Genomic DNA, 12,296 nt, shown 5'->3' with positions numbered 1-12,296 from the left:
TACCATACAATTGAAGGGTATTATCATTCAACACAATCATGAAATATAGTTTCTCTTTCAGGTTCATGGTGGCATGAACCTGAAAACTTAACTATTTTCCTCAATAAATTAGTAATTTAAAGCTCTTTGCCTTTCTAAAATGTCACTGCATTGCATACTGTTGCACAGATGACAATTAAAGATAGCTTGACCAGGAGGTATTAAATGCTAAATGTTACGTGCAGCATGTAAAAGATGTTCTGCTTTGTAAGAATCTTTGATAGGGAGTCACTGTCTTTATTTATGTCAATCATTTATTCTTCTGTTCTGTCCTACGCTTCTTTTTATCTAGTCATTTTCAAGAAACACTGATGCCTGCTTCTGATCTCTAACTATTTAAATTAGACTCTCTGAGCATGAAAAGGTGCTAGGCCAAGGTCTAGGGAAAGAAATCCTAAGGAAGGAATGACTCTGGCTTGTATGAGGCACAGCAAGAAGATTTATGTGAATGGAATGGGAGGGGCGGGGACAGGGGTGGGAGAGAAGAGAGAGAGAGAGAAAGAGAAAGAGAGAGAGAACAGGGTCCAGTTTATTCTGTCTGTAAGTGTTGGCAGAAACAATGAAATGATTTTTGTGCTTGGAAATGATGTGATATAATTTGCATAAAAAGATCATTGAAACTTTATCATTACAGAAAAAATATGGAGGACATCCTTGGAAATAGCACATTTGATGTTTGTTGTGATTTGTCAGGTGTTCACACCTAAGCCAAATTGAGGTAGTTCTGTTTGGCAGATTAATTGTATGAGAAGAAAAATGTGTTGGGGGAAATTGACACTTCTCTATTCAGCTTTTAGTGACCTGTTTTAGAAAGCAACTTAATGCCTACCATGTCTTTGATGTTTATGGTGGTAATTATCCTGTTCTAATGGAGATGAAGCGCACTTCTTTTAAAAAAAAATGTCATTTGTATTCAGTAATTTTTTTCTTAATTCAAAGAGATTTTGAATGAAATCTAGTTTCCATCATGATTGCCTTCCTTTCCAAATTTAATTCTATTTCCTTCTTATTGACAAAATTTTCTTTGTAACTACTGAGATTTATTGTTGCTCAATTTCAAAAAGTAAGAATTATTTCAAGGCATCTTTATGACCCTGGTTTAAGGTGCTCATGACTGCTTGCATGTCATATACTCCTACATTTCAGTCATGAGCTCAGTTGTAATAATTGACTCATTATCTGGAAATAAAATTGTTAATGGTGAAACTATATCTCATCATTTTTCTGATAGCATTACAAACAAAACTCTGGAAATATTCCATGTAAAAGTGTTTCCTTGTGAGATTAAATAAGGAATTATGTTACATTATGCTTTTGGAGCTTTAAAATAAATATCAATGCATTAAAAATATGAGAAATACCATTATAAAATTGTTTAAATATATTTAGTCCTATGGAACCATTTTGAGTGTGTATGTAAAACACCTCATACGTTTCATAGAACTAGTGTTTCTCATAACTCTTTTTGGAAATATTTGTCCACATATATAACTCACTTTTATTTCTGCAGGTGATATTATTGATGATGACTTGCTCACCTGCACATGGTTATAAGCAAAACAAAACAGTGGAAGACTTATGATTCTTTTTGACACTGAACAGATGTGAAGTTTATTCTCTTATTAGTGCCTGCAGGACGTACAGGTAAACCTGTTAAAGGTTTGTTGCTTGTTCTTCTAAAGTCTTAAGTTTAAATTTACAAGTAACCCTAGCTTTTTCACAAATGAATAACTACAGTCCTCTTAGCCATATGCCAAGATATTAAATGTATATGTTTCTTTAACAAGCTTCTGGACGTTAATGGATGTAGATCCTTTCCATCTTTTCACCTGTTATCTGACTTAGAAGGCTGGTAGAGCATGCTGCCAACAGAGTAAAACATTGTTTGATCCTTTCAATGCACACATTGGCTTTTCCTACCAAATGTGTAACAACAGAAACATTTGGAGATCTACCACATCTTACTTCTAACCAGTGAAGGAGAACAGAATATGGAAAAGAGAAAAGATGCTTAATAGGAGGTTAGTTCTAATTTTTTAAAAAAGAAAAAAATATGAATTGTAAAGAAAAGTAGATGAAGTGGCTAAGTGACTGGAAAGACTTCCTGCAGTTAATTTGCTAGGAGTTATGGAAATATTAAAGTTTGAAAATGATAACCTCAATTTTTATTATCTTTTAAATTAACATCATTTCCTGCTTTTTCTTCTAGAAAACACTTGTGCTTTTCAGGTGTATTTGTAAGAATTTAAAGTCATAATATCTAACTGCCTTTGGTAATTTTGAGGGTTCATTTTTACACCTTTGAATAATTATAGTATATCTCTGTGTGTGATGTTTTCAGACTATAGATGATAACTTGGTGTGCCTGTGGATTTGTAGATGCTTTGCAATAATATGTAGCCCTTGGAGTCCAATGGATTGGCACTATCAAAAGCAATGGTTATGAATCAGGAAGTAGTTGACTAGAGTTTAGTTTAGGTATTTGCAGGGACCTTATTATGGAGGAGTGTAAACTTTATCCTGAAAATTCCAAGAAAGCATTGCAGGATGGTAGATAGGTGGGTGGCAGAATCAAGATTTGCAATTATGAGCTATCAATGCCAGACAGCAGAGCAAAGACTGGGGAAAACAGTGTAGGAATGGAGAGTTAGTCCAATTTTCAAGGCAAAGGATTATTAGCCTCTGACACTAATAGAAAGGAAGCAGGTATACATTTCAATGCTCTTTTGAAAGCAAAATATCAGGTCAGAGCAAAAGTAATTGTGATTTTCGTCATAGTATGTAAGATTTGATGACAGGATGTATAGTTGAAAGGAAGAAATACTGTATAACTTGAAGAACTGACATTTGCAAGGTAAGAAATTTGAAAGAGGAGCAGCATTAGCAGTCATGAAGTTAAGGGCTTATTTGGATGTATCTAATTTGTGGCAGCTTTAAGAGCTAACCAGTGGCAGTAGTCTCTGCTGATCATACTTCATGTGCTCGTGTGTTACACAGATTTTATATATTATGTTCTATTAAAATGTTTCAGACTTAACATTGCAGCTTTTTAAAAGGTATATTAATATCTTCAGTTTACATGCAGTACGCTTAATGCGTGTTATTGCTACTTCATCTATCATCTATCTTATTTAGAACTTGCTGACCTCCTTCTGTGCTTCTCAGAATTATTTGTGATAGGTAAATAATTAAATAAATTTTTGTGGATTTCTGTCTGATTATCTTGTTCAAGCAATAGGCATCCCTTTTGCGAATAAGTGCCTGCAAATCCCTGGGAAATCCCTTTTGGCTTTCCTTGTGGGTGGCTGCATTTCTGTTACATGGAGGATCCCTGAAACCACTTGTTGATCCTGAGTTACTGGGTTACTTATAGGTGAAAGGATGTCTGTGGAGAGAATTCACAATGGAAAGTGAGGATTTTAAATTCCATAAAATCATGGAATTTAAACTCATGGTAGTAGGCTCTCAGCCTTCGCATCTATGTACTAATAAAGCCCAACTAATTTGGAACATTCCATCTTAAGGGAAATAAGAAGAGGGAGCTATAAGGTAGACCATAACCTCAAAGGAGAGCAGCTATGGAGCATTATTACTTTGTCTTTTCCCCTGATTCTTTTTTTCTTTCTCTGGGGAGGGAGATGCTAGTCATGTATCCCATGCTTTGTGGTTTTCTGCAAAAAGGGGAGATTAGAATCTCATTCTGAATGTCATTCATAATTTTTGTTGATATGCTACAGTTTAGATCATGTGATATGTATGTGTATGTGTATTTATACATATATCATATATACATATATGACCCAAGTATATTTGTATACACACACACACACACACACACTCACACACATACTTGAGTCAATTTATTCTAACATCCATCACTGGAGTGGTTGAATAATATTTGAAGGACTTTATTTAGTGATCTAAGTCCCGGAGGCAGCTGGGGCAAGATTTCAAATTGCTGTTTACATCTGTACCAGTGGGCTAATTAGCACAAAATCTATTAGTAATAGTGTTTCCCTGATGAAACAAGTGGTGTTCATTATATGCAGCTGGCTAGAAATATTGTTTGGAAACCTCTGCCTTGCCAGCTGTGTGCTGGTATAGCAGTACACATGGTCCTATACTGCAGCTCTGCCATTTCCTTAATGGAAGATCTGTCTTGGGATCTTTTTCTGGATTGACTGGGAAGGTTAATCTTGTAGGGGATGCAATTTTATTTATCTTGGAGATCACCATTCATGTAAGGGGCTTTTGTAGTGATAGATCGGGGACTTCACAGAGCTTACTGGAACAATATGTACGACTGTTTTAGTGCCTGATGGCTAATAAATATTTGCTTATGAGGCAGAATTTTGTTTGTGCCTTATTTTGTTGTGAAATGTACCTGGTTGCCAGGTCGGTTATGAGGAAGCATACAATTCTTGAGTGCTACCAGTATTATTAGAAGGAACCTGATAATTGTTGATTGAACATTGGTTTAGATCTTGTTGCAAGTTTTCTGGGAAGGAATGTCTGCAACATTGTCTGAGGGTCACCGGACTTTGGAAAGAATGAATTAAGAGAGGGTAGGGTGTCAAGAAAGGCACAGTAAAGATAGTCCAGGCCTGAGATGTAAGCAGACTCTAGTTGGCCCTAAAGGAATCTGCTTCATATGTTATGAGACATGCAGAGATTGCCCAAAGAGGTGAGACAAAGGAAGCAGCACTGCTCTTGGAATCTCTAAGATCAGAAGACCGTGAAGTGAACAGTATGGTACATGGGCACTTGAAGACCATGAATGTGCTGTAGAAAAGATGTCATCTTGTGCAGACCTAGAGAGAACAAGTGGCCAGAACATTAATAGATTAATATCATACCAATGCCAGGACCAGATCAAATGATGATGGGAACAACATGTCCAGCAGGGAAATACATGATCAAGACCAGCTATCTAACTTTTCTGCACAACTGAAGGACATTCCTCAGGTTATCCAACTTTCTGTGACACCTCCAGCAGCCAGAGCAGGCCAACCAAGAAAAGACAGCATAGGAGAAGGGGGAATGGAGGCAAAAGAAGGGCCTGTAAAGTAGGAAAGGAAACTCTGAGTTAGAAATTTTATGCTGAACAGTGACTGAGATTTGAAAAGAAAACAAGCCCCCAAACACCCCATGAAAACAGAAAATAAGAAATGGTTTACATGGCAAAGCCACCGGACTAAGAATACCAGAAAGGCTGAATTATTCTCCCTAGACAGATTAAGGTTTATGAAGTTCATGATGTTATGTGCGATTCAAGAGATAAAAATAAGCTTCATGTCACATATCTGAGTGTTAAGTGTACATATTTCTGTGTTAACTGCCCAGTATGCATCTATTGCATCTGAACTAGCCCTCTTTTCTTTCTCCCTCACCTTTTGATTCATTTGCATATCTCTCTGTCTACAATTACATGGGCATTTTGTATTTTAACTTATAGGGCAGCTTTCAATTTCTTAAATCTTTGCATCTTCCACTCAAGAAAATGTGGCGTATGCTCCTTAACTTATATTTTAACATAACATTTCAGATACTTTCTCTAGGTCGGGCAATAGATATAAGCGCACATATTTTTGTTTATTGTAATAGCAAATGGATGTTTTTACCTTTATGTGTAGTTAAATTTTTGTTTATATGGGCAGATAAATAGAACACAAATTCCTTGAGGGCAGAAAATCTGTCTTGTTCATTGTTGTATCGCTACCATACAGACATATCTCTGACATTCAATAAGTATTGGTGAAATGAATACATTTCAGTTACTGGAATAATGTCCCACTGTTTATAGTTTTTCTCATATCTTAGTATTTGTGTCTGTGTGGACTGGTCATGATGGTTAGGGGAGCAGGCCAGGTGCTAGAGATGTCTCAGCTGCGGGACAGACAGTTGAGCTCCAGTGGGTAAATAGAAGCAGCATGGTGTCCAAGGTTACCAGAGACTACCTCCAGGTGCTTTGGAGGAAATAGATTAGCTCCAGGAGTCCCTGATGGCGCAATAGAGAGCTTCAGCTTGTGGGCATGGCATAGCAATGGAGAATGAGGTGGTATTTAATATGTAGACACCTGGGGCTATAACAGGTGTTCTTTTTGAAGTCTAGGTTTGTCATGCCAGTGAGTGGGATTTATTTGTTAAATTTCAGTTTCTGGAGTCACGGTGTGACAAAAGTACATTAAGATTCTAGGAACTCTGAAACAGGTATCAAGATAGAAACAGTTAAATATTGAGGCCCAAGGAGGGATGCACAATAGGAAAGTGGGTATCTATGTCCTCTTAACAGAATGGGTAGCTTCTAAGAGGGAGGAGGCTGTCTCTGGATCCAGCCATCAGCACCATCATTTAGCCTGTCAGAAAAGTGATCAGTATCATTGAATGAGGAATGAAAAAGCCTAGCTGCTCACTTCCCTGAAGTGTTTTGACAGATCGCCATATAAGCCTTAGATGATCCAGTCTTAGCTCAGATGCCTACTCTCGTATCTTCAATGGGGAAAGGTTTATGTTGATTGCCTCAAGGTAGGGTTATTCTTCCAGCAGGAGAATGGGAGAGGACACTCATAGACGAGATTTATAGACATGGCAGGCATTTTGAGAGCACACAGATGGCCAGTGTGAGCATAGTGAGAAATTCCCTGTCACAAGTACACTGGTTGGACAATCTATGGAACCTACCCCAGGAACCTGCTTTTAGTTGACCATATATTTTTGTTTATCTTTGTTTTATTTTGAGTAAAACAATCATTGAATGAGAAATAGGTATTCATCACTGAGTTTTTGAGACTTTCTTTGGATGTCGTTGTATATTATACTTATTGCCCTCCTCATTTAATTCACAAATATTTCTTACAGATTGTCATTTATCACTTTATGGGTTATTTCAACCCATAGATGGGACTTCAAACACATAAACAACTTATACAGGGAATTAAACTTACTTGATAATGTTGACATCGGTAAGTATATGAGGCTATTTCAGTTTTTTTTAAATTGCATTTTAGGTTTTGGGGTACATGTGAAGAACATGCCACGTTGTTGCATAGGTACACACATGGCAGTGTGATTTGCTGCCTTCCTCCCCATCACCTATATCTGGCATTTCTCCTCATGCTATCTCTCCCCACCTCCCCACCCCCTGCTGTCCCTTCCCTATTTTCCCCCAACAGACCCCAGTTTGTAGTGCTCCCCTCCCTGTGTCCGTGTGTTCTCATTGTTCAACATCTGCCTATGAATGAGAACATGCGGTGTTTGATTTACTGTTCTTGTGTCAGTTTTCTGAGAATGATGGTCTCCAGGTTCATCCGTGTCCCTACAAAGGACACGAACTCATCGTTTTTGATGGCTGCATAATATTCCATGGTGTACATGTGCCATATTTTCCCTGTCCAGTCTATTATCGATGGGCATTTGGGTTGCTTCCAGGTCTTCACTACTGTAAACTGTGCTGCAATGAACATTCATGTGCATGTGTCTTTATAGTAGAACGATTTATAATCCTTTGGATATATACCCAGTAATGGGATTGCTGGGTCAAACAGAATTTCTATTTCTAGGTCCTTGAGGAATTGCCACACTGTCTTCCACAATAGCTGAACTAATTTGCACTCCTACAGTGTAAAAGTGTTCCTATTTCTCCACATCCTCTCCAGCATCTATTGTCTCCAGATTTTTTAATGATCGCCATTCTAACTGGTGTGAGGTGGTATCTCAATGTAGTTTTGATTTGCATTTCTCTAATGACCAGTGATGATGAGCATTTTTTCATATGTTTGTTGGCCTCATGTATGTCTTCTTTTATAAAGTGTCTGTTCATATCCTTCACCCACTTTTGAATGGGCTTGTTTGTTTTTTTCTTGTAAATCTGTTTTAGTTCTTTGTAAATTCTGGATATCAGCCCTTTGTCAGATGGGTAAGCTGCAAAAATTTTTTCCCATTCTGTTGGTTGCCAGTTCACTCTAATGACTGTTTCTTTTGCCATGCAGAAGCTGTGGAGTTTGATTAGGTCCCATTTAAACTGGAAGCATTCCCTTTGAAATCTGGCACTAGACAAGGATGCCCTCTCTCACCACTCCTATTTAATATAGTACTGGAAGTTCTAGCCAGAGCAATCAGGCAAGAAAAAGAAATAAAGGGTATTGAATTAGGAAAGGAGGAAGTCAAATTGTCTCTATTTGCAGATGACATGATTGTATATGAGAAGACCCCATTGTCTCAGCCCAAAATTTCCTGAAACTGATAAGCAACTTCAGCGAAGTCTCAAGATACAAAATCAATGTGCAAAAATCACAAGCATTCCTATACACCAATAACAGACTTAAAGAGAGCCAAATCAAGAATGAATTGCCATTCACAATTGCTACCAAGAGAATAAAATACCTAGGAATACAACTAACAAGGAACGTAAAGGACCTCTTCAAGGAGAACTACAAACCACTGCTCAATAAAATAAAAGAGGACACAAACAGATGGAGAAACATTCCATGTTCATGGTTAGGAAGAATCAATATCGTGAAAATGGCCATACTGCCCGAAGTAATTTACAGATTCAACGCTATCCCCATCAAGCTACCAATGACCTTCTTCACAGAAATGGAAAAAACCACCTTAAACTTCATATGGACCCAAAAGAGAGCCCGCATAGCCAAGTCAATTCTAAGCAAAAAGAACAAAGCGGGAGGCATCACACTACCGGACTTTAAACTATACTACAAGGCTACAGTATCAAAACAGCATGGTACTGGTACCAAAACAGAGATATTGACCAATGAAACAGAACAGAGGCCTCAGAGGCAACACAACATATCTACAACCATCTGATCTTTGACAAACCTGACAAAAACAAGCAATGGGGAAAGGATTCCCTGTTTAATAAATGATGTTGGGAAAACTGGCTAGCCATGTGCAGAAAGCAGAAACTGGACCCCTTCCTGACACCTTACACTAAAATTAACTCCAGATGGATTAAAGACTTAAACATAAGACCTAACAGCATAAAAACCCTAGAAGAAAATCTAGGCAAAACTGTTCAGGACATAGGCGTAGGCAAGGACTTCATGACCAAAACACCAAAGGCATTGGCAACAAAAGCTATTTCAGTTTTAAAATGTAATAAAGATTGCATCTCAGAGTGTAGTCTCTGTCTTGAATAAATTGCTTCCCTGCAAAGTCCTCGAGCTAGCACTCAGACATTACACATGCAACATTGGCCAAAAGCACATTTTTCATTTCTTAAATTTGAGGGGAGGTTACCTTTAAGTGAATATACTTTCAAATGTATGTGCTACTTTAACTCTCTCTCTGTGTGTGTGTGTGTGTGTGTGTGTGTGTGTGTGTGTGTGATGATTGTTGGTTTGATTTTTGGCAGGGTGGAGCTAAATGACCTATTGATAAGGTTTTTCTCCTTTCTTTAACACTTTCTGTTCTTCACCCAAATTCCTCCTAAACATTTATTGAGCATTTACTATGTCCCAGGCACAAAGAAAATGACACAGTTTTCATCTAATTCAGACATACAGTGAGTCTTTGATTGCTGTATTTAATAATTCAGCTGGCAAGATGTAAGTAGTTTGAATACTATGGTTCCCTTGATTAGGCAGCAGTTTTTATTCATTTGTACAAATATCAGTATTCTTCCAAATTTCACAGTGTATGATTTCTTCTGTAGTAAGGTTTCTTGGCAGGTATTAATAGAAAACAATAAACATCATTATTTCATTTGGCAATAAACAATTCATAGCTTAGAATGGTTTTCTAATAAAGACACACTCTACAATGAATGAGTTTTTCTTTTTCAGCACTATCAATACAAACTTACAGTTCCCTAAAAAAAAAAAAAGGTGAAATCAAATGTTAAATAGCACACAGGATTTTAGCATGCAAACTAGATGTGTTATCCTCCATTTGTAAGAAGGAAATAAGAGAGTTGAGATTCTTGAGTCCTGATCTTGGGTGTGATGCTACTAACTCATCTTTCAACATTGATTTTCTCTTTGGTAAAAGAAGGAAAACACAACAGTATATATGAGAGAGAGTTTTTTGCAAAATAAAATGTCATTATATCATTGAAAGCATTTTAAAAAATTAAAAGAAAATTATAAATTCATCATGATTAGAAGCTTACCTAATTTGTCCTGATTACTATTTAGAAATTAAGAATTAAGTTAAGCAAAAATTTAATAGACTGACACCTATTATAACATTATGATGACAAGTTGTTATAATTTATTTACTTGTCTGTCTACTCTACTGGATAAGAAACTAAATTTCTTCATCTGTTTTCCTTGTCCACAATACAATGCACAGCATTGAGCAGGTGTTCAATACATGTGTATTGAATGAATACAGCTGGAGAAGAGATAAAGGGGAATCTTTACAATATCATAGTCTGATTATTATATACTACTGAATGAGCTTTCAGTCAAACTTCAGAGAAAGAGGTAGATCTATTTAAGAGATAGGTACATCATTGATTTCCCAGTGCCTCAAACTATGAGACTGGAAGACTTTTGTTCCTTTAATTTCACTTGTTGTTGTTGTTGCTGTGAACGGTTACAGCAAAACACAGAGAGGCTATGCTCCTGGCAGTATTACCGTCATTAGCTGTATATTAAGTTGTCTTCATTGAGAGAATGTACTGACTTCAATATTAGTGTTTTCATGAATGGCAGAGACGAAGACTGGTTTGCTCACTTGTATCTAGTTTTCCAGAGGACTGACCTCCTATGGCTAATACTAGTACTTTCTACTTATTAATAGATTCAGAGCATTAGGAAGACCCCTCTTTGATCATTTACTTCTTTTAATGACACACAGCTTGGAAATTAGATGTTATTAATATTACATAATCTTCTGTTTCCAATGTTAAAATGTCTTGGTGAAAGTTTACATGCAAGTGCATACTCTGACATCACTTGTGGGAAAAAGGAAATTTAGTTATAAATTTTACCTTTTCAGCATATCATAACTTCTCCTGGAATGTGTAACATGACCTCATATTTGTATCGTACTTATAGTTTTGAATGTACTTTCATACATGAACTCCTTTGAAAATACTCCAGGAGAGAGGGATAATAGGTATTATTAGCATCATGTTGCAAGTGCTCTGTAGATTATTTTGATCTGACCTCTATGTGACATATGTAATTGCTAAATGACATTAGACTTGACCTTTTTATATTGATATTTCTGCCTCTTTTATTTTTCTGATAAATCTGTGAACAAAGAAGATACTTGCTCTACACTAAACTGTATCATTGGGTTTTGGGAGACTGATCTCAAATGAGATGATTGCAATCTTCTCTGCTCATAGGTAGGAAACTATCTTCAGGTATCACAGAACAAATGATAGATAACTGAAAAAGTCAGAGATATTTTTAAAGTTTTGTTAGGAGAGAAAAAAATTCCCTTCTGAGTTTTATCCTTCTGTCCTACAGCAGGCTGAAGAGAAAGATGTCCTTAGCTTGGGTAAATATAATACAATGCTTGTTCATTATAAGTATTTTTATAGTCATTTATAGCATAGTCTATTTTATGGAGCTGGGGAAGGGAATTATTAAAATATATATTTATAGTGCATGGCCTCTTTCTTAAGTAGTTATAGTTTATTGAATTCTGTTTGAAGTGGAAATTAAGCTCTAACAGAGAGAGGAAACATGAAGAAGAGCATTCTAGAGAGGGATCAAGTACCTTCAGTAGCAATCAGATTGAAATAGTATAGTAAAGTTAAACTAATTTAAAAGAAAAGAAAAGTAGCCATAATATTTTCTGAGGGAACAATGAAGAAACATAAGCTACAATAAGATAAACTTTTATTTATTTAATAGTTGATATTTAGAAATACATTTTTGTATACAAAAAATTAGTTGGGCATGGTGGCACGTGCCTGTAATCCCAGCTACTCAGGAGGCTGAGGCAGGAGAATTGCCTGAACCCAGGAGGCGGAGGTTGCAGTGAGCCGAGATCGCGTCATTGCACTCCAGCCTGGGTAACAAGAGTGAAACTCTGTCTCAAAAAAAAAAAAAAAAAAAAAAACAAATACATTTTTGTATTTTTTATGATATTTTGTGATGCTATCACGTATACCAGCATCCAGTCTACAATACTGAAATTGTAGACCCAGGTGTCTGATATTTCTTAAGTTTCTTATAAAATAAAGTTGGATTTACTTTTAAACACTGATCGTTCATTTAGTTATTTTTATTTTTATTTTTGACAAGCCATTCAGATATCACATAGTAGATATCAAATCCTTA

General features: G+C 36.5%; 1 protein-coding gene across 25 annotated transcripts in view; it reads left to right on the top strand.

The window, feature by feature from the left end:
• The window catches only part of GULP1 (GULP PTB domain containing engulfment adaptor 1), a 311,204-nt gene that overhangs the window by 69,005 nt on the left and 229,903 nt on the right, over positions 1-12,296 (top strand). For 2 of the 25 annotated variants that reach the window (XM_012464087.3, XM_012464085.2), the window contains exon 2: positions 1,550-1,683. The exons of 22 other annotated variants lie outside the window; for them this stretch is intronic. The gene's annotated coding sequence lies outside the window, so the exon portion shown is untranslated. Of the gene's footprint in view, positions 1-1,549; positions 1,699-12,296 lie in introns of all 25 variants that reach the window. One more of the 25 variants, XM_012464088.2, reaches the window with a different exon arrangement.

The sequence above is a fragment of the Aotus nancymaae genome, unplaced genomic scaffold, assembly GCF_030222135.1.
Source record: "Aotus nancymaae isolate 86718 unplaced genomic scaffold, 86718_ANA_hifiasm-v0.15.2.pri h1tg000008l, whole genome shotgun sequence".
Classification (NCBI taxonomy): Eukaryota; Metazoa; Chordata; class Mammalia; order Primates; family Aotidae; genus Aotus; species Aotus nancymaae.
This window is presented reverse-complemented; position numbering and strand designations above follow the sequence as displayed.